This window comes from Pimephales promelas, chromosome 23 (genome assembly GCF_988280905.1).
Source record: "Pimephales promelas chromosome 23, fPimPro1.hap1.1, whole genome shotgun sequence".
NCBI lineage: Eukaryota > Metazoa > Chordata > Actinopteri > Cypriniformes > Leuciscidae > Pimephales > Pimephales promelas.
In genome coordinates this window covers 1,968,655-1,995,748 of record NC_142791.1, presented here as the reverse complement: position 1 = coordinate 1,995,748, position 27,094 = coordinate 1,968,655, and the positions used below count along the sequence as shown (strand labels likewise).

Here is a 27,094-nt window from a genome sequence, read left to right as displayed (position 1 = left end):
TTGACATCCTCATGAATATTCACAGATTACAGTCCTGCCGGGACTTTCGGAGAAAAACACACGTTTTTGTCCTTTACCGGGCAGGTACTCATAATTACCGTCTCTTCTTCAAGCCAAGACACGCTGCCACAAATCACCCAGTTCTCCTGAGGATGACCAATTTAGTCTTTAACCTCTTGTCCTCGTGTAGAGAAATAAAGAGGGGGAGATATGCATGAGAGGTAGAGAGAGTGCATGTGTGACAGAGAGCGAAAGAAGGAGAGATAGAGGAGGCCATCTGGGAGGAGGAGGCGTAGAGGAACATGTTGTTGAGAGGGGTTTATAGCCCGCTGTCTGCGCTCAGCCTGTGCCTGCAAAAACACATCAATTATACAGTGGTGCTTTTAGACAGCTGGCCTGCGAGAACATAAAAACAGCACGCATGAATATGACATAAAAGAGTGGTGTCTTCTAAAGGCTCACTGATCTCTCCTCATTGAACACAACTGAGAGTTATCGTCGCACTTCGTGGAATGATAGCTCCTGCCGCAGTCCCGACACCGTATTAAAGATCGCATCCGCCGTCTACGGGATGAGGAAAACTTTTAAGAGCCTCGAGAGATCACATTCACTGAAAGTGCTTGGAGGATCAGTGAGGTCCAAAGACCACTAGTGGAAATTTTGCATTGTTTACTGAAATAAGTATCTTGTCATTTAATTAATCTTGGTTATTACATCTAATCGCAATTGTTTGAGACAGTTGTGCAGTTTAATATGTATTATTATTCCCTTTTTTCCAAAGAATATAAATAAAAAACACTGTTGTAAAGTACATTAAGATATAGTCAAAGCAAGGTCTTCCTTCATAAAAAAAAAAAATGTTTGTGCATTTACTCAGTCTGCATTATGTTAAATTATATAATATATTAATTTTCACGGCAATAAATTAAAACATATGGACCTATTTTATTATTATTTTATTATAATTTGGGGCTGGGCAACGATTAATCGCGATTAATCGTATCCAAAATAAAAGTTTGTTTTTACATAATATATGTGAGTAGTGTGTATAATTATTTTGTATATACAAATACACATATGCATGTATATATTCAAGAAATATTTGCATGTATATACTGTATATATATTTAGACATAATTTATTATAAATATTAATATTGTATATATTAATAACACATTTTTCTCAAAAATATACATGCATGTGTGTGGATTTTTATATACAAAATACACACACATATATTATGTAAACACAAACTTTTATTTTGGATGCGATTAATCACGATTAATCGTTGCCCAGCCCTAAGCTTACACTATAAATGACAAACAGAATTTAACCGCTAATTGCAATTATTTGTATAATCAGCACAAAGTTGATGATTTTGATAGGCCTAAATATATATGGTTTATTAACTATATATTTACTAATGTTGCTTATAGAAATGGGCTATTTATTAATGTTAAATTAATTCAGTGTTGAATTAATATTTTTATAATAATATAAACAACATTTTCTTTGTTTTTTTTACTTATTTTTGACAATTCTTAATTTCTTATTATTAATGGTAAAATGAAGGAAAAAATTGTCAATGTGTGTCAGCCTGGCATTCACTAAAGATTTCCTTTGTTCCATGAGAGAGAGGTGGGCTGGTAATAGCGTGTGGAGAGTTGGCAGTTGTTTCATTGTGTTCACTCAGCTCAGAGCTGACATTGCAGTTCAGCTGTCTTGAGAGTTTGTACCGGCATTATGGGAAGTCCAGTCGCTTGTTCCTTACTTATGTAACTTAAGTCTGGGCCATTTGAAATATCAGGGACAGCTAATGTGTCCTTCAAGTCACTGTAAAGTAGCCTGGATGCCAGCCCCAACTCCACCCACAACATTTTTTGGTCGGGAAGTTTGGTCTGGACTCGATCCATCCATTGAGGAGTAATTATGAGGCAAAAATACAATCAAATTGCTAGGGCGGGCTTTATACGATGATGGACAGGTGATCTGCAGGGACGTAATCATCATGTTATCAAAGAGCGCTTAACTGGTTTCCCTCAGAGATGACTGCAGCTGGAGAATTGAGATAGATTCTGCTGTCGCGTCTTTTTTTTTTAAATGAATCGACAGCGCATTCATTTTAACTGCAATCAAGGCATTTGTCGATCGGAAAGATATTTTTGCCGTCCTTCCTACATGATTCGGCAAAAGTTTTTTTTTTTCCTGGTTCGGTTAAGACATAAGACATTCGGTTAAGACCTGGTTCGGTTAATCAAAGCCCAACGGAGCAGTTTCAGACTCATATTCTGACAAGAATACAAGTATGACGAAGTCAGGCTAACTGTAAAACCAATTCTACTTTAGAATGTTAGAAATGTGTTGCTAAAACACACATTACAAAGATTGTGAACTGTGAAGTAGTGAATTGTGGAATTAGATCATTAAACTGTTTTTCACTATTGCTTTGTTAAGGATTTTTGGGGCTAAAACGGTGCCACTGAGCTCCTGGCACCGCCCTTACTGTCGATGACGTACTGGTTAGGAATTATATTAAATACTGAAGAACCAACATGACATCATGACTTATGCGTAAACATACACGCCACTTTCTCTATACGTTATCTATACGCATTTTGAGCGATCCGCGTGTATTTCTACGCAATTAAATGTCCGAGTGATTCCGCGTTTATGTACGCGCCGTTAAATGTCCGAGCGAAACGAAGCAAAATGTAGATCTACATCTGGGGAGTGATAATTTTTTTCCTAGGATGGTAGGGGAACACTCATAAATGCTATCAACCCCAGTGACGGGTAGGTTTAGGGTCATATATTTCTATACAGTAGTAACATTAAGTCAACAGCGTTCATAAACACGCTGAAAAGCGATTATGCGTGTGGATAGCACGCCAAAAATGGAAATACGAATTGGCGTGTCGTACATACGCCATTTCATGAGATCAGTCTGGAAGATCAGAGAAACTGATTTAGTTAGTATATATTTGTTTCATTCAAATAACAGTAAACAAGTCTTACATGGTATTACGGACATACTGTACACTCTCAGAAAAAAAGGTACAAAAGCTGTCACTGGGGCTGTACCTTTTCAAAAGGTACACTTTTGTACCCAAACGCTTCATATTGGTACCTTAGTGGTACATTGTAGCACCTAAAACGTACATTAACACCTAAATGGATATATTAGCACCTAAAATGGACATATTAGCACCTATAATTTACATATTAGCAACTAAAATGTACATATTAACACCTAAAATGGACATAATAGCTCCTGAAATGTACATATCAACACCTAAAATGCACATATTAGCACCTAAAATGTACATACTAACACCTAAAATGTACATATTAAGACTTAAAATGGACTTAAAGTTTACCTTTTGAAAAGGTACAGCCCCAGTGACAGCTTTTGTACCTTTTTTTCTGAGAGTGTACCATTAGACGTACAGTATATAATTTTTTTAGGCTACAAAATCGGCCAAAAGAAAAGTTTTTGCATTGTATGCCCGAGGGGTCAGTCCCATAATCCAGGCCTGCACCAGACCATCTCAACATTGCTGGATCTCTCTCACAGCGTCTCTCGATTTGTTTCATTCTCTCTGCTTGTCTCTCTCACTCACTTTCTCTGTGTGGGAGATAGACAGGAAAGAGTCTGTGCGCTTTGTGATTACTGAACCGGCCAGCTGTGATGTACAACTCCTTCTGCTCTGCCAACACACCCGCACCGCCAGAGCCGACCAGGAAGATGCCTTTTGTCGAGATGAAAAGGAAAACTCTGTAACATTTCATTTGGTTGCTTTACATGCTTGTCGAATGCAAATTGAATGAAATTGGTGCATGCTGTCAGATTTCTGCTGATGATTCATGCCGCACTATTAACACTGCCTTCCACGCTCGTTTTAGCCAATCCTGATCGTTAAATCAAGATGAACCCGCATAAATCAAACGCTAAACCAATGATAGGATCTGACGCATCTCTAGGTGGCGCTGTTCGGGCTGGACTAGACTGGATGAATCCCTTGGAAATCTGTTTGACTTTTTCCATCAGCTTTCATTGAGGGAGAATGGGGGGGGGGGGTGAGGGGGGAAATTACATAAATAAAACGAGGCAGGTTACAATCAAGGATGGGAATTGATTTCAGATGCCCATTCAAGCAGAACACAACAGAGAGCTAGCACATCAAAACAGAACAGTTTTGATTAGCTTGACATGCACAGAAGCACATGCACACACACGCACACACACAAATGCGTATGCAAAAAACTAAGACGGCAAAGCAATGAGAAATTGTAATGTGGAAGTTCACTTTTTTCCCAGGAAATTATTCCATTAACATTCGCTTGTGCGCCATCATGGACACTCTAGAAAGAGATAACTCCTTTTCAACATTTTCCACTAAAACTCATTTTACATGGATAAAGTACATTTGGAATGACAAAAAAGCCAAATATTTTGTCTAGTACACAGTGACTTATCATATCATTAGATAATAGTCATAAGAAACTATCAAAAGGAACAACATAAAACGACTAAGTATCTAGTGAAGAATCTTTTTAAAATGACAAATGTTTGTAAAACGCTAGAATGCTACTTTCTGAGACGCATCCTTAATGCCTCGGTTGTTTCTCAGACAGCAATGAGATTAAACTGAGAGCAAAATGGATGTTTGCTCCGGCTTCTCCTGAGAAAAAGGCCCCAGTCGTCTTACATCTTTAGAGTTTCATCTTAATGTCTCGCACTGTGATCATAGCAAAGTCATTTGAACATGAACTAAAAAAACCCTCAATATTTGGCCTGTTATTCACATTAATTGTGTAGCTCTTACTGTCCAGTGTTGTGTAATAGTTGTAATTTAAATAAAGCTGAAATAAAACTTAAATATTTGATAAAGAAATTAATTAAATACAATTAGAAGTAAAGCTGAAGAACTTTAAAACTGACATTAAAATAAATTATTAGAAATATTAAAAAGCAAATGAATAATGTCAAAAACACAAAACTTGAACAACAAATAAAATAAAAACGTAACTTTTTTACGGCAAAGCTGATTCTTAATGCTTGATTGTGACTGTTCATGCTATCTCAACCCGGTCACACTAATGTTGTGTTCACGTGCTATGGAAAATATGATATTACGTTACGATAGTAAATATGTGTGTTACGTTCAAGTGCTTTTGTTGTCGTAATGTGGTAAAAAGATCCAGACCTGTTATTTAACTAAAACTATTTTAGATGGCTTTAATGCTGCGTTCAGGTACTGGATACTAAAAAGTCCAGTCGCGTCAAACGCGTGAATGCACAAATAGCACTAACTAAATAATTCACGCTTAACGCGCCAGACGCTCAATCCGCGCCATTCGGATGCAGGCGTATTTACTGCAAATGAGGCGTATTAGCGTGTACCGCGCCGCGCTCTACGCCTCATTCGCGCCGCAGGAATTTTTTATGCGCGTAACACGTCTTTGCATTAACATTGAAATCATTCGCGCCTGACGTGCCACTCGGTGCTACAGCAAGAAGATTATTTATCAAAACTCAAACGGTAAATAACATGCTGTATATTTTCTAGATCATAAATAGTACATATTTTTACCAATCACGACTCTCGTGCATAGACAGTAAAAGAAATGGACAGAGCGATCGTGAATAGGAGCCGTCCATTAACTAGGAGAAGGAGACAATTCTGCTAGGTATTCTGATTAGTTATTTTGTCATTTTGCCTCCACGTTTCCCCGATTGCGCGCGAGCTTCTTCTCCTGTCTATACGGTAATCTCTCTACTGTGCGACAGAGAGTCGCGTGGATATGACGCAACCCAGATAGCAAACTGACATTGGATCAACGTGGAAACGACGTCTCTCATGACATTGAAACAACGTTGATTTTGCTCATCGAAGTAACGTTGAACCAACGTCAGACGCGGCATTCTTCAAAGCTAAATGAAAATCGAAAATTGGTTTGCTTTCATAACATTGAAACAACGCGTTGATTTCATGTTGATTTTCCGTTAGTTTTGAAAGAATGACGCGTCTGACGTTGGTTCAACGTTAATTCGATGAGCAAAACAATGTCAGATCAACGTAGTTTCGATGTCATATTTCCACGTTGATTCAATGTCAGTTTGCTATCTGGGAATCGTTAGCCTACTTTCACTAAAACTGCTTCTATGGGGCCATAACATAGGCTACAAGGTAATGGAGCATTTTATACATTGTCGTGTTTCTTTAGAAATAAATAAAGGACAAATGGGGTCTTCAAACGCCTCAGATGTAAAGTTATTCGCTGTCAAAGTGACGCCAAAATGAATGGGAGTCAATGGGAATGCTAAAGCAAGTGAAGTTCTGCTAGAAGATGTCAGCTCCAGCGAGGCTTCAACTTCCGGTCGATGGATTACCCCCTTGCTCTCGCGTTGCTCTCCGCCATTTTGAAAAGGTCAAAGGTTATCTCATCTCGTCAACTCAAAATATTCTACGAGTTACCCAATGGAAAATCCCACATGAGGAGGTGTTCATCTGCATTTTCCACGTCGGCTTTTGGTATTTACCATAATTATCATAACACGTGAACGCACCATAAGACATGGGACAAATGTTGCGTTAGCTTTTGTCATGGTTGCGTTATAGATCGTGACATGAGAGAACACAGAAAGACAGATTATTGAAAGTGAAAAATCACCTGGGCTTTCAGAGCAGAGGCAGCAGGGACTTTGGCAGAAGAAGAGAGAAGGGATCATAGCACACATGTAAGAACAGAACAGACCCTTTTCTCGTGATGAATGAGGTATTTGCAGGGCTGAAACCTCAAACGACTGTTTAACGAGTCACATTTTCATTTTTAATGGCGGTGACTGACTTATTCATGGCATTTAGTGTCTTTGTCATAATTTTGTAAGATCTGATGTGACAAGGTCTCTCCTTCCTTTATTGATCTGCAGCTCTTAAACTCTAATGTTCAATCCTTAAAGCTGTGGTGAGCAATACCTGCTGATTGGTTGCTGACTGCATATGATTGGCTGAGCACGACAGGCCGGACACTGCGATTGGCTGAAGTCTGCAAACAAGTCGCCAGGCTGTTTTCTGCCAGAGCTCACTGCTGTTTCTCAAGCGAAACATCCAGATAGATGGAGATATAAGGAGAGACAGAAAGAGCGAGGAGATAAGGGAGGGGTTAACAGTCATTTTCAGTCCACAGCAGTTTATAGTGTGAGGTCTTACATAAGGATATTCTTCAGCAGTGCTTGTGGGAAAGAGTGCCTCCTGCTTTGTAAGACATGCTGACTAAAGCCAAACAGCTAAATATCGTCAAACTACTGAATAATAGAGATCCTCTTTCCTGCATGTTAAACCCAGTTTTCTGCGACTGAACTGCAAACATATGCCAGATAAAGATGTACACGTGATTTATTCAATTTCACATATTTTCTACATCATTTAGTCTTTTGACTAAAGCTTCAATTGCATCACTGTATTTTTGGACTGCAATGCAATGCTGTTAGTTACAGATAATTGAACTGAAAAATTGAAAATTCATTAGATTACAGTCATTAAAATGATCTATAATTCAACCATGAACCCCCAAAACTCACTTATTATCCAGTGTACAATCATTTTAAGAGTGCTGAAGGACAAAACTGCAGTGAAAAAACAATGTCACTCTGCATATACAATATTAGAAAATTTCTCCGTAACCACACTAGCAAATATATGCTAGATTAGGATGTATTTGGGTTTTATTATTCATAGTCTTTTGAAGAAAACATCCCTTAAATTTAGTCAGTATTTCATCATATTCATTTAAACGTATTCCACATTTCTCTGTCTGAAATGGCATACAACTTTAGCTAACAAAAATGTATGTCAAACTGTTACAGAGAAAAGGAAGCAAATTTCCCAAAATGTTTAGAAATGCATGAATCGTGTTTGTTTGATGAAATCTAAAAAACGTTATTGGCGTGATTAATTCTGGATGCAAAGTAGGTCAAAGGTTGCGAGAGATTGATATTAAGATGACTGGGGTTTTGTGGATGCAAATGAGGGAGAATTATTAGGCATCTGTTGCCCAGCTTAAGTCGCAGCCATGTTTCTCTATGACTCATGGAAATTATGGTCTTTTAATGGTCTTAAAGGGATACTCCACTTTTTTTTGGAAATAGGCTCATTTTACCTCTCCCCCAGAGTTAAACAGTTGAGTTATACCATTTTCAGATGTATTCAGCCAATTTTCAGATATTTGGAAGAATATCAGTAAACAGACAGTTTCTGGTCTCATTGACTTCCATAGTATATTTTTTTCCTACTATGGAAGTCAATGAGACCAGAAACTGTCTGGCTACTGATATTCTTCTAAATATCAGAAAATCGGCTGAATACATTAGAAAACGGTAAAACTCAACTCTGGGGGAGTTGTAAAATGAGCCTATTTCCCAAAAAAGTGGAGTATCCCTTTAAGGGCCGTACACACCGGGACGAATATCGGCGCACGTTATTCACCAGCGTTTTTTGTGTTCACACCCAAGCGATTTTCGCTGACGATGAGCTGAGTGAACATGCAAATTCATTCCTTGACATTAGATGGCGCCCATTTGCTCTGCAATACCAAAAAAATCGCGAAATTCGTCCCGGTGTGAACAGGCCTTTAGGGTCGGTTCACATAGAACACATTTTTGCTGTAAAAAACAAAACAAAAACAGGTCTAGAAACAATTTTAAAAGTTGCACGTATTTTAACTTGAGCACCGTGATTTTAAAATGGCATTTCATGCATGAGACACTGCAAATGACATGAGCGCAACAGTTAAAAACGTCCGTCTAGCGCGTGTTTACATTGAAAAACAATGGAAAAGTGGAAATGAAAAACACGTTCTGTGTAACAACAACCCCTTAACCATTTTAATCACTAATCCCTGGTCAGGAAATTAGCCAAATGCTGTAGATAAAGTAACTTAACATGGAATAGCCTTCCCCTACTTGCACACAGCCTTTTACAGGAAGAACAGTCATCGTTCCACTCAATGTTAATAGTTTCAAAGAGTTCATGAGAAATGTCTTCCAGTTCATTTGAGTTTAATGTGACCAGACTGATGGACTTAAAACAAAATCTGATCATTACTCTTTAGATAACTTTCCATTTGTGGGAAGCAAGCCATTCTTCAATATTCTCATGCACTAAAAAGTCTCCCCACACAAGGACACTCTTCCTCCGTGCTTCACTGTGAGATGCATTTATTATTATATTTAAAGACACTGTTCTGGAGCATCAACATGAACTCGTGTTTCATTGTGATTTATCACCCCGCAATAGATTAAAGTAGTGCATTTGCCTAAATTTAGCTATCCTGACCAATAATTTGTGGTTAAGACAATAAAAACTTGTCCGATTTATTTATTTATTTAGAGATCCATTATGTATGCTATGGGTGGATCCATCATCTTATTCTCCATTCTACAGAGACCAACAGAAACATGATGGAAAAATCACTCAAAGTTCTATTTTCAGAAGGAAAAATTGCAGGAGCGAGAAAGAGAGAAGGGCAGAACGCTTGCATAAAGAGTGAAGCGATGAATGCCTATAGCCAGAGTGAATGTGTGTTTATGAAATTTTCATTAAATCCAAAAGTGCCTTCATCTGACCTGGAATGCACTAGTGCTGCTATATAAGAGCTCTTTGCATGGCTCGATCACCCTCCTCTCTCTCTGTTTTAAAAGGTTCTGGTGTAAGAGGTCACAGAGGGGTCAAGGGACAAGTGATACAATTACCCATAGCAGTATATGAAACAATCTCTCCCTCTATCATTTATCTGGTCTTAAAAGAGTTGTTCACTTTTAAAAAAACTTTTGCTGATAATTTACTCACCCCCATGTCATCCAAGATGTCCACGTCTTTCTTTCTTCAGTCGAAAAGAAATTAAGGTTTTTGATGAAAACATTCCAGGATTTTTCTCCATATAATGGACTTCAATGGGAACCAAACAGTTTCAGTGCCGCTTCAAAGGGCTTTAAACGACACCAGACGATGAATAAGGGTCTTATCAAGCGAAACGATCGCTCATTTAAAAAATAAATACAAAAGTTTAAGTTTTATAAGCTCAAATGCTCGCCTTGTTCTGTTCTGTGATGCGCGTTCGTGACTCTCCTGTTCGAACTCGTTCATCCAAATGAATCTTTTTCCGAGTCAGTTCGTTCATTTCGTTCGTTGAATGAACCAAATGACTCGAAAAAAGATTCGTTAATTTTGATAAACGAGTTCGAACAGGAGAGTCACACTCACGAACGTGCATCACAGAACAGCATTTGTGCTTATAAAACTTAAACTTCGTTATTAATTTTTTTAATGAGCGATCGTTTCGCTTGATAAGACCCTTATTCATCGTCTGGTGTCGTTTAAAGCCCTTTGAAGCTGCACGGAAACTGTCTTTTGGACCTTGAACCGTTTGGTTCCCATTGAAGTCCATTATATGGAGAAAATCCTGCAATGTTTTCATCAAAAACCTTAATTTCTTTTCGACTGAAGAAAGAAAGACATGGACATCTTGGATGACATGGGGGTGAGTAAATTATCAGCAAAAGCTTTTTTAAAAGTGAACTACTCCTTTAAAGTCTAACGAATCTGGTATTCAGCTGGTTGGTAACCATCAGAATATCAAGTTTTTCTTTAACATGCACAATATCAGTAAATCAGCCGTGTGGTGAACAATGCCCTTGATACAGATAATGAGCATGCCTGCTGGCCGAAACAACAATGTCGTTGTGTAGTCATGTCTCTTGGATTAAGCGCTTGTCTTGGGGTTCTCTCATTGGCATGTTATTGTGAAATACTTGGTTTAGAACAAGCCCCCTAATTAAGAAGCCATAATTAGTTTGAATGATGAATTGCTTAGTATTTTCAGCTCAGCTGAGCAAGTTGAAAACAGGAAAGCGGCAAAGCCCAGCTAAAACTATCTGCCGAGGACAGTGTATACCCCTCGGGAACACTATAAAGTCAGGATGAGATGACACAATGTCCTGTGGTCAGCGGGAAGCCTTAAGCAAAGGCTTTAATCCTTCGGTGTGATTCTCATATGTGGCATTGGGAGAAAATAGGAGGATATCAGATACTGTGGCTTCGACCAGAGCAAAGCAGACGTGACGATCTATGACAGCTGGCCATCAATAGCGCATACTCAAAGACACAGCTTTCTTAGACCTTGTTGGTTTTCTTCTTTACAGCTTTTGATTTATTTGTTTTTTTGTTCTCTCGTTGATCATTTCATTAACTGTTGGATGCAAATATCAACAAATCCCCCTGCTGGGACTCAGATCCTGAGGCTGATTACAGCTTGTCAACCACTGCTGAGACGACAAGCAGAAACGAGACTTTTACAATTTCGGGAAGAAAATATATGTTGTTTGTGCATGCAAAACTGTGTTGTGGATGGTTGCAACGTCGCAAAGGGTGTTCTGGGCGGTTGCTTTCTTGTCCGATCAAAATAACCATCCTTCTTCTTAACTTGCATAACTAATCACAATAAAACCAAACTTGCAATACGGCTTAATGCAACTATTGAATCGTAAATGCTGCAATTTTATTAACTAAATACATGTGCTTCGTGTTTCAGGTAAAGCAAGGCACTGTGTTCAGCTCATGATCCATTATTTTCAGTGTCCACAAGTCACGCAACCTTAAGATTCTCCATTACAATCACAGCCGATCAGCACATACTGGATGGCCTTTTAGTCAATAATTGTTTCCCTTAAAACTTATCCTTGATCACCAAAATTACATGTTTTTTCCTTGGATATATATTAAAGGAGTAGTTCACTTTTAAAAAAAAAACTTTGCTGATAATTTACTCACCCCCATGTCACCCAAGATGTCGAAAGTCGAAAAGAAATTAAGTTTTTTGATGAAAACATTCCAGGATTTTCTCCATATAATGGATTTCAATGGGAACCAAACGGTTCAAGGTCCTAATGAGAGTTTCAGTGCAGCTTCAAAGGGCTTTAAACGACACCAGACGATGAATAAGGGTCTTATCAAGCGAAACGATTGACCATTTCAACAATAAATAAAAAAGTTTTATAAACTCAAATGCTCTCCTTGCTCTGTTCTGTGATGCGCGTTCGTGACTCTCCTGTTCGAACTCGTACATCAAAATGAACAAATCTTTTCGAGTCATTTGGTTCATTCAACAAACGAAATGAACGAAATGACTCGAAAAAGGTTCGTTCATTTTAATGAACGAGAGTCATGAACGAGTCTTTGATGTTTTTCTTTTAAAGTGAACTCCTTTAAAATAGCTTGAATGTAACTCTACACCCTTGCCTCATTTATTATACGTGGTTCTAAGAATATGCAAATTAGCCCCGCCTCCACTCACTCAGCTCAGAGATCCCCTCGTTGACGATCACACGTTGATCTGATTGGTTGCGAGGTCGTTTGTGACGTCAGAAACTTCAAACTGCAATTTTGAGACTGTCTTTGGTTCACTGCAGTTTTAAAGACATATTGACACGAATTTGCTCATGGTTTGTCTTAAAGCATATTAAAAACACCACATAGACACATAAACCACATTAAAAGCTGGATTTTCACCACAGGGGGACTTTAATATACTGTTATGTGAAGCTGGACTTTTTATTTTATTTTAAACTATAAACCTGCACTAAACACTGAACAATCAGCCTGATTTGAGGTGTCATTTGTGTTTATTACTAGTTTAGACAAACGTCTAACTCTAAATAGTATTATAATAATTACTGTTATTAACTATCTGCATTGTTTCATATCATTGGTAATATTGAACCTTGCCTAAAATCCTGAATACACAAAACAAGAGAACAAATATGGATGTTTGTTTGTAAAGATCAATGTTTAGGCGAGGGAAAGAACAGACAACAAGGGAGTTTAAGGTTGACAGGCACGTCTGAAATTCACCAAGAGAGGAGAGAGAGGGACAGGTGGTGCTTATCTAGCAATATGCCATGATGACAGCAAAGTTTGTACAAAAAACCTGTCAAGAGGGCTTGAAATAGAGATATTTTAAATGTAAACACAGAGCAAATAATGTCGGCCCCGGCGCTCCCGACGCGATGTGCCACCCAGACAGATCCCGTTTATTTCCCCGCCATCGATCAACATGAAGTCACATGCTTATCTTGTGTGCAGCTCTATCAGCGCTGTCATCTTTAAGGGTTATTTTAAGACCTCTATATATCTCAATCGCGCTCGATTCTCGCGGTACGGCTGGATGTACGACAGTACGCGACCGGCCGCTTGGCTTTATTTACAGTATGTTCAGACAGGGTTAAGAATTTATCGACATCTACATCGTGCATCATGGCGTCCTGTCACATTTCAGTTCATCAGACGATCGATCGGACGTTTAATGCCACAGCAATTAGCAGCTGACATGACGGTGACCTTTCACATGCTAATAAACACTGATGAATACAGTGTTTGACTAACAGACAGGCACTGAGCACGCATGAACGAGTAAGGAAGCTGGGACATAAACTTCGCCAGAGGGGACAGAGCAAGAATGAAGCAGACACTTCCTCAGAGAAGGACCTAAGCATCATGGGCATAAATCTATATCGTTCACACTGAAAACATCTGAGTCACTTTCAAAGTACAGAGCCAAAGACGTCAACTGACCTTAAAGGGATCCAGGGTGAGTCACTTGGAACGGGAGACGCACATTTTCCTTTCGATCCGACCGCTACCGAGAGGCTAATTTCGCTGATATCGATACCATTGTCAAGTTTATTCTGGAAATTAAATGGGTACAGGGAAAAATAATAGCAATGGCAGATGCTAGCAAAAGTGGTAGCAAAGGCAGGCGTAAATAATATATGAGATAAAGTCAACATTGAAATAATCACTGTTTCATTCTGCGGCACGACCATTTGAAGTTTCACCAGGTATTGTGTGTTTGTCCTCGAGTATTATCAACAGGATTCTTCTGGAAGAATCTGTGGAACAGAAAACAAACCCCCCAGTGGGGAAAAAAACCTCCAATTTACTTATTTTATCTGCCAAATAAATAAATAACGCAGCAGCTTGCCATGTTTAGCTTTCTAAAAATACTCAAATCTTTTGGAAATGTCTTTTTTTTCCTTTCCCCCAAGGCAAGAAATTATGAGATAATGCCTTTAGTTTAGATTCACAGGCATATAATGATTGTATAGTTTGATAAAATATAATATATATATGAAATGTGAAAGATATTAAAATATATTTCACATCTACTGCAGTCAGATTGACCGTGGTCACTCTTAATAACACCACTCACATGGCTGTGCACTCGTAATAACAAATCAAGGATGTTAAGAGGCTAAAAGCAGGTTTAGAACTTGCCCCATTGAAGTCAACAGGGTGCGAATGTTAAAAAGAGGATAACACGGTGTAGGAAACACCGATTTTTGTCTGTACTGACATTCAGAACTCCAAATGTACAAAAAATGAGCTCAATGTTAAAATTGACCTGAGTTCACCTTTTAGTTGAGGCCTTAAAAGTGCAGTTTCTTTCTGACATTCATCATTTCACTGAACATGCACATCCAGTAAATGCTTTTGTGAGTGAGTTTGTGTGTGTTTTAACCAAAATAGGATAAACACTTTGCCCACGACCAACCGCACTGAGCACAGCATAGAGCAAAATCCCATAAAGTTGGGTTTTAGTCTTGATCTGTAACACACACACACACACACTAGGGCAGAAAGAGGCAGAAATCTCTTGGCCTGGCATATGGAGTCTGGAAACAATCCTATCAGGCCGCTGCCTATCCCGGTTCCCTTTGCGCTTGAATATTGAAAGGGGGCCGTGGGGGCTGTGACAATGTGGATAATGGTAGCAGACACACCTCCCACAGCGCTTCCAGAACAAGCCTTCGGAGGAATATAACTCGCAACCGCTACAACAGAGAAAGGGATCAGCGAGATGGAGACGAACAACAAGACAGCAGGAGAGATGGGTCAAACAAAATCGTTAAATCATTTCCAATTTTACTTTGTAAGTTACTATGTTAAAATAAAATAATTAGAATTTATTTTAATAATAAAACCATTTATGTCAAAAGTTATTTTATTTGATCAATTTTAAATAGACAACTTCATAATAATTTATAATAATAATAATAATTAACATTATATAATTGTCTGTGTAAAACTCTGTTTAAATAGCTTAAACTTATTTATTATTAAGTTTAAGCTATTTAAGATAATATTGTCTATAGAATTTATCAAATAAAAGATTATAATTACACCATTTTAAAATAAATTAATGTTTCAATTATAATACATTATTACTATTATACAATAGTTTGTCAAATCGATAAAATAAAATAATTGAAAACGAGAAGAAGAGTTTAAACTCAAATTATGTTGACAAATAATAATAAGTTTAATTAATTCTATTATGTGAGAAGAAAGACCAAATAAATTAGGCTAGGAAACATGCATTCTAAAACATTATATATATATATATATATATATATATATATATATACACACACACACACGGTTTTCTCAGCTCCCTCCTGCAGTTGTTAAATTGGGACCCCTAGGGTTCTCCATATGTTTAGCATTTATACCTGTAGGACATCAAACACACACTCACACACACTCAGTGATATTTAAAAATATCTTGCCTGTGCCATCCATCTTCATTAGCCGGTGGGGCCGAGAGACGATGCAGACACTCTCCGTCTCAACAGTTAATAACATAAAATGCACATCCTAGGGGAGAGTGAACACAAGGTGGAGAAAGTTATTAATGCATACCCACATACCACACACACACACACAGTATGTACACCAATGCTTGTATGAACACTCACAAACCAACCATAAACCCGCAAGAACACACAACAACCTTCATGCGTGACCTTCATTCACGCATAAACTCGACTCATACATCATTATGTTACATTATGTCTGTTTTTACATATATACAGACATTGAGCAAGACGCTAGATTGCTCTAAGCAAAGTTAGGAGACAGAAATATGCTTAATTAAATTTCATGAATTTTGACTAGCAAGCATATATTGCTAATAGTAATGTATTAACTCTTACTTCTTTAGAAATTTACTTCTAAAAGTAATGCATTGCAATATTGTGTTACTCCCCCCCCCCCCCCCCCCCAAAAAAAAAACAAAACTGTTACTTAGTTACTTTTTTTTTTGATTAACCAAATGTGAAATGAATAAGCCTCAGGCTAAAGTAAACTGCAAAATCATGTCTGTACAGTAGAGGGCGCCGCTCAAACAAACCTTTCAGCTGTGGGAAGAAAGGAAAACAAAGTAACTTTCGTTACATAGAAAAAGTAACTTGGAAATCTTGTTGTAATTTTAAAAGTAACTAGTAACCTGCTAAAAGTAATCTGATTACTTGTAATATGTTACCCCAACACTGTGTGTATATAAATATAATACATACATATATATAAATTTAATTTGGCATTGCAAAGTGCCGTATATGCAGAGGATAGTGTTAAAGAGTGTGTAAAGAGAGTGAATCATCCTTCAGGGTTACAAATCAAGCACAACATGCAGTTTTCATGGCATTTAATCTACATGCACCTCTCAGCATTGAATGCGTCGGCAGGATTGCACAGTACGGTTGGTGTCTTCAGGGTGTTGTGGATGCATTAACTCTTAATAATTACTCACTTCTATTGTTCTACTCTTTCTTTTTAAACCACAAGCTGCAGAGTAATTAAAAAGGAGAAATCTGAAAAGCCAGTGTCCCGCCGAGGACATGCTTTTTTATGGTTTCCCATTCATCCTGTTGTCCATCACCACATTCTCTCTCCTCTTCTATCTCCCTCCCTTTTTTCCCTTCTATTTCCCATTTATATCTCAGTGGGAAGTCAAGTGAGTTTGCTCTGTCCACCGGTGCGGGCCGGATGGAGAGTGGCTGCGTTTCTCCAGCACTGGTTCATTATGTATGAGCATGGCGGATCTGTAGATCTGCGGCAGAACGTTTCGAGATGCTATCTTACCTTCATCTCCCCAGATACAGTTCAGGCCTGATTATATCACAAGTTCCAGAACAAAAGCCTTATCCAGCAGCGCTTATGATGTCAAACACGTACAGCAGTGACGCACATCCTGTTTCAACGGCAGGCAAAACAAGATGATTATTTGAAAACAACAAAAATGGGTTTTTGAAAATTAGCCTTTCAGATTCTTCACGGCACAGTTTCCGAATGCAAGAATATAATTAAGGTGAGATTGCTCAGTTAATGTACTTGATTTGACAATTAAACAGTATGCACAAAACTCAGAAAAACACTAAAAAATAACTTTAGAAAACATGTATAAAAAAAAAATCCCCACATTGAAAAACAAACAAGCATACACGCACACACACACATACACAAAATAGGTTAGAATTGAGGCAGACAAAAAAAATATATTAGGTTACATGTTATTGGTAGACAAATAAGCTTTTGCACTAGACACTGTTGTAGTGACAATTAAAAACGAGATACTTGTCATACCCATCTCCGCCCCCTGATCCCTAACCCCACCCCTAATCCTACCCATCTCCACCCCTGATCCCTAACCCCACCCCTAATCCAACCCATCTCCACCCCTGATCTCTAACCCCACCCCTAATCCTACCCATCTCCACCCCTGATCCCTAACCCCACCCCTAATCCTACCTATCTCCACCCCTGATCCCTAACCCCACCCCTAATCCAACCCATCTCCACCCCTGATCCCTAACCCCACCCCTAATCCTACCCATCTCCACCCCTGATCCCTAACCCCACCCCTAATCCTACCCATCTCCACCCCTGATCCCTAACCCCACCCCTAATCCAACCCATCTCCACCCCCTGATCTCTAACCCCACCCCTAATCCAACCCATCTCCGCCCCTTGATCCCTAACCCCACCCCTAATCCAACCCATCTCCACCCCTGATCTCTAACCCCACCCCTAATCCTACCCATCTCCATCCCTTAGATCTGGATCCAACTCCGCCCCCTGGATCTCATGTACTGCAGTGAGGTGCTATACTGTTGAAAACTGAAGGAAAACATAAAATTAGTCCACTTTTGAGAGATTTTAATTACTGAAATTAAAATGTCAAATGGTGTAACAGACATTTTGGGGTTTGTCTTGAGTAAATAGCATCGTTTTCACAGAGGACTTCTCAAACATGCAAAACAGAAAAAGTGAATATCAATGTTATCCTCCACACTTTACAAAAAACAGGTGGTTAAAGAACACCAGAATAGGATGAATTGAATTTAAAGCAACTAAAAAGTTCCATAAGGCCGTCAGTCAGTTCTAAATTTGAATTAATTACATGGAATACTGGAGTAATCAATCAAACGAAACACTCATATCCTATCAATATGTGTGCAGGGATTAAAGTTCTCCATCACGGAGGATTTCTGTCAGAATTGGATTGCATTGCAATTGGATTGTATTTATTCATAATTTGTTTATCTGATTTTACATCAACAAGTCCTAATGTTGAGGCCTGCAGTTTTATTTCATAAACTGAAAAGTCTTAAAATTAGGCAAATTGGCAATATAAGTCATTCTAAATCATCTTCCCTTAAAATGATATTGGTCTTGAGTAATTAAATAAAGTGAAAAAAAAAAATATCATAAAAAATATAATTTCTATCTGAAAAAGGCCCTCAAATACAGATAATTGAAATTACATTGTGAGCATTGCAAAAAGTCAGTATATTGCTTTAGACGCTAGTTTTTAACTGTTAGCCTGTAAGCATGCACTAGATAACATCTGCCAAGAACATGAATGTAAAATGCAGAAGTCCTAAGAGAGTTTGTGCAAGTTTCTTGCATCTCCATCAAACATGAGTTTACTCTTTTCACTAGATTTGGCTTTTAAACTGGAACTCTTCAAATGCTGCATGAAGAGCCCGTGGCCCTGAAGCGTATCTGTGCAGACTTAAGTGATAGAGAGGAGGAAAAGGAAAACCCAGGAGTGAGAGACTTAGACAGATAAAGAACGCTCACATTTATTTACCTTTCTGTAAAGAAAGATATTCCTGTCAATGTGTACAGGCCGCTAGCCAAACACAATCTATGCAGAAGTCTCCATGATGCCTGAGAGAGACACATCACTCAGTTTACATATTCTTTTCTTCCCATTTCTTCACTTGTTTTATCTGTTCTTAAGCTGGTGAGCAAGCAGTGAAAATGGCACCTTGAAATGCTCATTACAGCCGCTGTCAGTGTGTGCCCAGCAACAGCTGCCAACCCGGGGGTAAATGTCACCTGCCCCTCTGTCCTCAAGAGATGGTCAGAGGAAAGAGAGACTGAGAGAGGTGTAATACAAACCAAGGGTAAATCATTATTTACTGTCATTATTCATGAAAAATTCAAGGAAATTGTTCAAAAAAAGTATACAGTAAAATTAAGTACATTGAAAATACTGCTTTTTTGTGCATGTGTCAGTGCAATACCAGGGTACACTGCAAAAAAAGCCTTGTTATATATAAATATATATATATAAAAACAAGACACCGCTGATTAAGAACATATTTCTGCAGCAGATTGTGGTATTTTAGAGTATAATGAACATGATACCATTGTATATCAGTCATCACAGCACCACAATAACACACTAGGACTTTACCTGCCGACACCTATACCACTGTCACACTTTCACAGAGGATGTTATAAATCTCTCTCCTCTTCTTTCTAAACCTCGGAGCTATTATCTTATATCTGAAGGTCCCCTTGAAGCACTGATGGATGAGGACATTTTCCATATATAGACACTTTAGAAAGAAAAGCTGGAAGACTTTTAGAGGGATGAAAGACCAGCATGTACACTCTTGAAAGAAAAGAAAAAAACACACTGCTGTTAGCATGTTGTGCTACAGACATCAATGATACCTTAAACTGTGTGGCTTGTTGGGGAGAGATGCTGCTATTTTTCTAACTGACAGGACCTACAATTATCACCTGGTGGATGATAAAATGGTGATAGAAAAAACTATATTGAAGGAGAAATCGAAGAGAGGAGTAGGAACCAGAAGATAAAAGAAACTTGAACTTACTAACAAGAAACACTCAACCAAGTAACCACCTAACAGCATGCTAAAAACACTCGGAACACTTTAGCATTCATATAGCAACAACCTAGCAACCATCAACAGCATCTTAGCAACCACCTAACAGCATGCTAAAACACTCAGAACACTTTAGCATTCATATAGCAACGCCCTAGCAACCACCCAGAACATCCAGACTACAGTATCACCTAACAACATGTAGAAAAAAGAACTAAGAAAATGTATACATATAGCAACACCCTAGCAACCATCAACAGCATCTTAGCAACCACCTAGCTGCATGCTAAAAACACTTAGAACACTTTAGCATTCATATAGCAACGCCCTAGCAACCACCCAGAACATCCAAACTACAGTATCACCTAACAACATGGAGAAAAAAGAACTAAGAAAATGTATACATATAGCAACACCCTAGCAAACATCAACAGCACCTTAGCAACCACCTAGCAGCATGCTAAAAACACTCAGAACACTTTAGCATTCATATAGCAACGCCCTAGCAACCACCCAGAACATCCAAACTACAGTATCACCTAACAACACGGAGAAAAAAGAACTAAGAAAATGTATACATATAGCAACACCCTAGCAACCATCAACAGCATTTTAGCAACCACCTAACAGCATGCTAAAAACACTCAGATCACTTAGCAATGCCCTAGCAACCACCCAGAACATCCAAACTACGATATCACCTAACAACACGGAGAAAAAAGAACTAAGAAAATGTATACATATAGCAACACCCTAGCAACCATCAACAGCATCTTAGCAACCACCTAACAGCATGCTAAAAACACTCAGAACACTTAGCAATGCCCTAGCAACCACCCAGAACATCCAAACTACGATATCACCTAACAACACGGAGAAAAAAGAACTAAGAAAATGTATACATATAGCAACACCCTAGCAACCATCAACAGCATCTTAGCAACCACCTAACAGCATGCTAAAAACACTCAGAACACTTAGCAACGCCCTAGCAACCACCCAGAACATCCAAACTACGATATCACCTAACAACACGGAGAAAAAAGAACTAAGAAAATGTATACATATAGCAACACCCTAGCAACCATCAACAGCATCTTAGCAACCACTTAACAGCATGCTAAAAACACTCTGAACACTTAGCAATGCCCTAGCAACCACCCAGAACATCCAAACTACGGTATCATCACCTAACAACACGGAGAAAAAAGAACTTAGAAAATGTATACATATAGCAACACCCTAGCAACCATCATTTTAGCAACCACCTAACAACATTGCAAAAACACTCAGGACACATTAGAAACCATATAGCAACACCCTAGCAACCACACAGAACATTGTAGCAACCTTCTAACATGCAAAAAAAATTAATTGTACAAACAAATAGCCAGACCCTTGCAATGACCTAACAGCATGTTAAAAAACACCTTCACAAACACTATAAACTATACACTATAAACAAACTCTACTATATACAGTAGCTAGACCCTAGCAACCATCCAGAACAAACATCTTAGCAACCACCTAACAGCATGTTAAATTCAACCACATAGCAACCCATTGAATTGAACTCAATCATATATTACATATATATTCATATATTACAATAAACATATGAAACATTGCTTTCTATGATTGTGTCTGCAATGCATTTGGGTCAGAATTTAAAGTTGTGTTTGTCTCCTGATGTGGCGTCTCTGCAGAGTAAAATCCCTCTAAATAGGCACATTTAAATAGGGCGTCCCGGCGGTCCGTTCTCTGCTGGTGTGGCTTTGGAGTGTCAATGGTGTGTTAAAGTTGCATTGGCAACAGCAGCCTGAGAGATTCAGAGAGAGGAGGAACAAGAGTAAACCGTGCATCAGTAATTTGATATCGTCCTCCCACACAAACAGCAACATTTGCTTTCCTCTTGTCGCCAAGCACTTATCGAGAAAGCCTGCAGCCTCACGGGGATCGGCAAGAGCCGTTTAGCCTCTGAAAAGAGGAGCCGGTTCCTTATCCTGCCATGCTAATCTGATCTCAGGTCTGAGGGCCTCACAGTCTCCCTACAGCAGAGAGGTTTTGTTTGATTGCTCAGGTCTGAGATGGCGACCTGGATGAGAGCTCAACTCAGCTCTAATCTGTCTTTGACAACTGAATTCTTATTGCAAAGGGTTTTTAAGGTCTAACAGAGGCAGGCCCGCCATAATATGGGGCATTTTTTACCTCACCTATTGAGTGTGTGTGTGTGTGTGTGAGAGAGAGTAAGTTGAGAGCAGAGATGAAAGAGGGTGAGAAGGAAAGTGGAAAAAGATAGCATAGAGGCCAACAAGAAGGTGTTATAGAAGAGAGAAAGGATGAGAAGATAAAAATAGGCGGTGCGAGGAAGCGAGACAACCGGAGAAAGAGACATCAAGTCAATGAGAAACGGGAATGACAAATGGTTTGATAATCAAGGCAAAAGCTTTAGGAAGGAAATTAACATTTTATCAGGAACATAGATGCATTGAAATTGAGTGCATCTTTCATTACTATCACAAGAGCTTTATCTGTACTCTAAGAAATATGATACATCTGAAGAGTTTATAGATTATATCTGGCATAAATGAAACAAACAAATCTCATGAACAAATGGCTGTCTAGAATAGAGATGTCTGGATAAACTACTCTCATACCATCAAGAACATCACACCCTAAAAATGCTGGGTTGTTTCAACCCAAATTTGGGTCAAATATGTAGGGCTGTCAAACGATTATTCACGATTAATCGCATCCAAAATAAAAGTTTGTGTTTACATAATATTTGTGGGTGCACTGTATAATTATTTTGTGTATATATATATATATATATATATATATATATATATACACACATGCATGCATGTATAGTTTAGAAAAAATATTATTTATATATAAAATATTTATATTTATATATAATATAAATTATATATAAATCTATATATAGTATATACATTAAAATATTTCTTAAATATATACAAGCATGTCTGTGTATTTTTATATATAAAATAATTACACTCTAAAAAATGCTGGGTTGTTTTAACCCAATTTTGGGTCAAATATGGAGAAACCAACCCATTGGGTAACATTTTTTAAATTACATTTTTAACCCAATGAATGAAACCTTTATTGCCCCAAAGGGGAATTTGTTTTACACTCATGGGAACCATAATAAACATAACCACAAAAAACATAGAATAAACATAAATAAAGAAGAATAAAGACAAAAGTGACATGGAATATATCAATTTGACAACTTAAGAGATCAGAAAAAAATATATATATATATTCAGTAATACCCCTCAAAAAAAAAAAAAAAAAAAAAAAAAAAACTCTAAAATATTCCGCAGCTTAAAAGAATCAATAAATAGATATATATTCAATAATGCACATTCAAAATCAATCTATGTGCCCATGGGTGATTCATTAAGTAGTTGAATGCTCCTCGGCACAAATGAAATGATGTGTCGTTTAGTTTTAGTTCGGGGCATTCTAAATCTACGTCCAGAGGGGAGGTGGGAAAATTCGGTGTAAAGTGGGTGCAATGGATCCTCCCAATGTTTTAACCCAATGTTTGAGTTTGTCCATATTAGACACAAAATAGGGTTAAAACAACCCAGCATTTTTTAGTGTACACACAGTGCACCCACATATATTATGTAAACACAAACTTTTATTTTGGATGCGATTAATCGCGATTAATCGTTTGACAGCCCTACAAATATGGACAAACCCAAATGTTGGGTTAAAAATGCCATTAAAAAAAATGCACCGTTGAAAGTGAAACTTGAAGTTGGGTTAACATTTTAAATGACATTTTTAACCCAACATTTGTTTTTGTCCATATTTGACCCAAACAACCCAGCATTTTTTAGAGTGCAAACTTATAACCATCTATTAATAAGCAATAATAAGGAGTTTGCCGAGGCAAAAGTCCTAGTTAATAGTTAATAGACCCTAAAGTGCGACCAAATATTCTCTTTGGGACCAAAGAAATTACGGAAAATAACACAAAATACCGTTTCATTGCCAGTATGCCTGTAAATCATCACAACTCACTGCAAAAAGTTATTTTTGTACCTTGGATAGGTACAACTTAACCAAGCGTCTTCCCGAGGCCATAATTTGTGAGATAACGTTGCGTTAGTTATTTTACTCATCGCGGTCCTCTCTCAGGGCCTTCCTCTCTGCGTCGTGCCGCGCTACATCACAGGAGATTAATGTCAAACCCTCAAACGCTACTCTGCATAACTAAAACACACTCCTTCCATCCTGGAAACTTCAATTCGTTCAATTAAAAAAAGACCTTCACACACAGAGACGCGTATACTGTAGAGCGTGAGCATACGGATGGACAGACAGGGCTGTCAGTCATAATGGCTTGAAAGCCCCGCCACCCAAACGTCTGCCGTCTTGTCCTTTTTGAAAGGTGAAAAACTGACGTGTGAATGCTCCAACCCTAACATCAGTCCATCATTCATCTCGATCTTCCTCCTTCCTGATTCCCAGCTGAGAGAGAGAGAGAGTGTGTGAATGCGTTGTGATGGTAAATGACAGATTCAGGACAGCCTATTTCAGATAGTTTGTAATTGGACAGCACAATGTAAAATTATGATTCACGGTGGGATTTATGTTTAAAAGTTTTCTCAGAGATAATATGGTTTAGGGAGGATCAGAGCCGTGCAATTTGCAAAAGAGGTGTAAAATGATTTTGTCAAAGAGAATGATATCTAGAAACACTCACCAGGACACGCTTCTTTAATTCTACATAGCCTGCTATTTAATTTGTACGAATGGAATAAGAGTTTTTACATGTTTATATTTTATAGCCAATCCTAATAGAGCTCATTAACATGTCCCATTGAAACTGAAACTGAATTTTTAAGTGGAAAATATGCATATACATCATAGATACATGCTAAAAAGCATCGGATTGGATAAAAATCGCAGGATGAGTCTTTTGAGGCTCAAAATGTTAAAGGTGCAATGTGTAAAAATTGCAATATGTTTTCAGTGGTGTATAAAGAACTTACTTAATGAACCGTAATGTTTTTATTACCTTGGAAGGAGACATTTATATCTACATAACCGCAGGAACCCTCTTCTGTGAAGGTCGACATATTGTGATGTCGCTAAAAACTCGCAACCAGATGTCGCTAAAAATCACATACTGCACCTTTAAATGTGTAAAATGGCTAGAAGTGTTTTTAATCAACATCTAGGAGCACACGGGTGGATTCAAAGCAAACAGAAATAGAATAAAAGCCACAAAACACCAATTCTACATCATGGCGTCTTAAAGAAATAGTAGTAGCAAAAATAACCTGTATTCACAAGGCCGATGCTTCCATATAAAACTAGTTCGAGTGCATTCAGGGTGTACGTTCTGTTAGTTCATTCAGTGCAGAATCAAACCCATGACCTTGCCGTTGCTAACCCCAAGCTCTCTCTCTCTCTCTATCGATTCAGATTCAGCTACAAGAACATTTTGATGCCACATAAGTGGATTCAAGGTATAAAAATAAAATGATAAAGTGCATTATTCTCCAATGATCATATTCTGGACCACGCCAGTATGCAATAGTTGTCAAAAGTGATACTTTTGATTTGAAAGCCAATGTTTTTCAACTTTTCTGACAGTACCGACTTTTAGTAGAAGCGATTCACTTTACCTGCGTTTTCTTAAATCACTCACTGTAAAGCATACGCTAACCCAAACCATCTGTCTGTCTCGGTCCTAATTAGCAAGTGGATTCACAGTTCTGGCATGTTTTTCCAAAATCATCTCGGTGTGTTGGATGCTGCGAAATCTTCAGACAGTTAATTCAATAATGTCATTCGGAACGCATCAGCGTCATGTCGGGGAAGTCGAGCATGATGGTGAAGTAAGACTGTAATAGTCTTAATTAGCTCAGAGGGTTGAGGAAGTTTGTAATGTGCTGGGATCCACGTCCTGCAGAACAGCGCCAGTGTTGAACTTTAAAGGGATACTTCACCTCTGGAAAGATGAATGTGTATTTAAAATTGGTCATTTATGTAGAAGAAATGTGCATTTGGAGCTTTCTAGACTGAGAAAAGCCAGAAAATGTATTTTTGGTTTATGTGGATGAAAGACAACAACTCCCAGAATGCACTTGTTTCACTGCCCTAGGAGGCCACGTCTACCGGTAACAGAGTGCAAGTCTAGTCACGGACTCGATGAGTCTGCCCGAAAATGTGTTTGAGATCGCCCAAAATTTCCGGGATTGGGCTTTTGCGTTCTACAGTCGCCGTTCATTCTGCTTCCTGTGGCGAGCGGGACGAGTGAGGGCCGCGGTAGAACGGCGGCGTGATTACCGATGAGCGACACCTGTGAGACGCACCGGTCTCGTATTTCTCACGGAGGAGCGGGGATTTTCTTAGCGATGTTAAAACGCACATCAACTGATCACTTGTTTAGCGCTCATGTAAACACTACATTTAGATTCACCAATCGGAACGAATTCAGTTACAGTAGATTGAAACTAAAGCTGTGCATGTAAACAATGAAAAAGCAAAAGCTGAATCCCGGACATCGACGGCCGGACATGTCCGGGAAAAAGAGGATGGTAACCCCGACTACTCAGCTTTCTCCACAGAACAAGAGCCTGCTAGCTTAGCTTCCAAAACAAGATGGCAGACACTATGTGTTCATTCTGTGAGTGAGATCGCCCTCTATGGGCGGGTTGAGGACATGCGGGACAGACTGATTGTAGTCTTTAGCCTTTGGACATACTCTGATGACGCAAAATTTTCCAGACAAAAAAAAAAATACATAAATCTCTCGTCTCAGGGGAATATGAGGGTGGAAAGCAAGGAAATTCGAAAATACTACAGGTTTCCTACTAATACAAAGATTAATACTAAATCATGAAGTGGATTCTGTGTACTTGAAGGCCTTGTTTAACGATGCGATCTGTAGCTATAAATATTAGGGAAATAAGTTATGTATCTTTCTCTGAAAATTCATCCATGTTTCCTACTTTCTGACTCTCCGTTTTCATTTTCATTAATTGCTTAGTTAGCTAAAAGAAA

General features: G+C 38.4%; 1 protein-coding gene and 1 long non-coding RNA gene across 3 annotated transcripts in view; one reads left to right on the top strand and one right to left on the bottom strand.

Annotated features, from left to right (window-relative positions):
• LOC120482439 (uncharacterized) overlaps positions 1-15,025 on the bottom strand; it is a 43,348-nt gene extending 28,323 nt beyond the window's left edge. Inside the window, exon 1 of one of the 2 annotated variants that reach the window (XR_016149542.1) lies at positions 14,840-15,025. This is a non-coding gene — a long non-coding RNA (uncharacterized LOC120482439). The remainder of the gene's footprint in view (positions 1-14,839) is intronic. The other variant, XR_016149543.1, reaches the window with a different exon arrangement.
• Positions 1-27,094, top strand: part of rtn4rl1a (reticulon 4 receptor-like 1a) — a 111,696-nt gene that overhangs the window by 55,013 nt on the left and 29,589 nt on the right. The gene's annotated exons all lie outside the window — the stretch shown is intronic.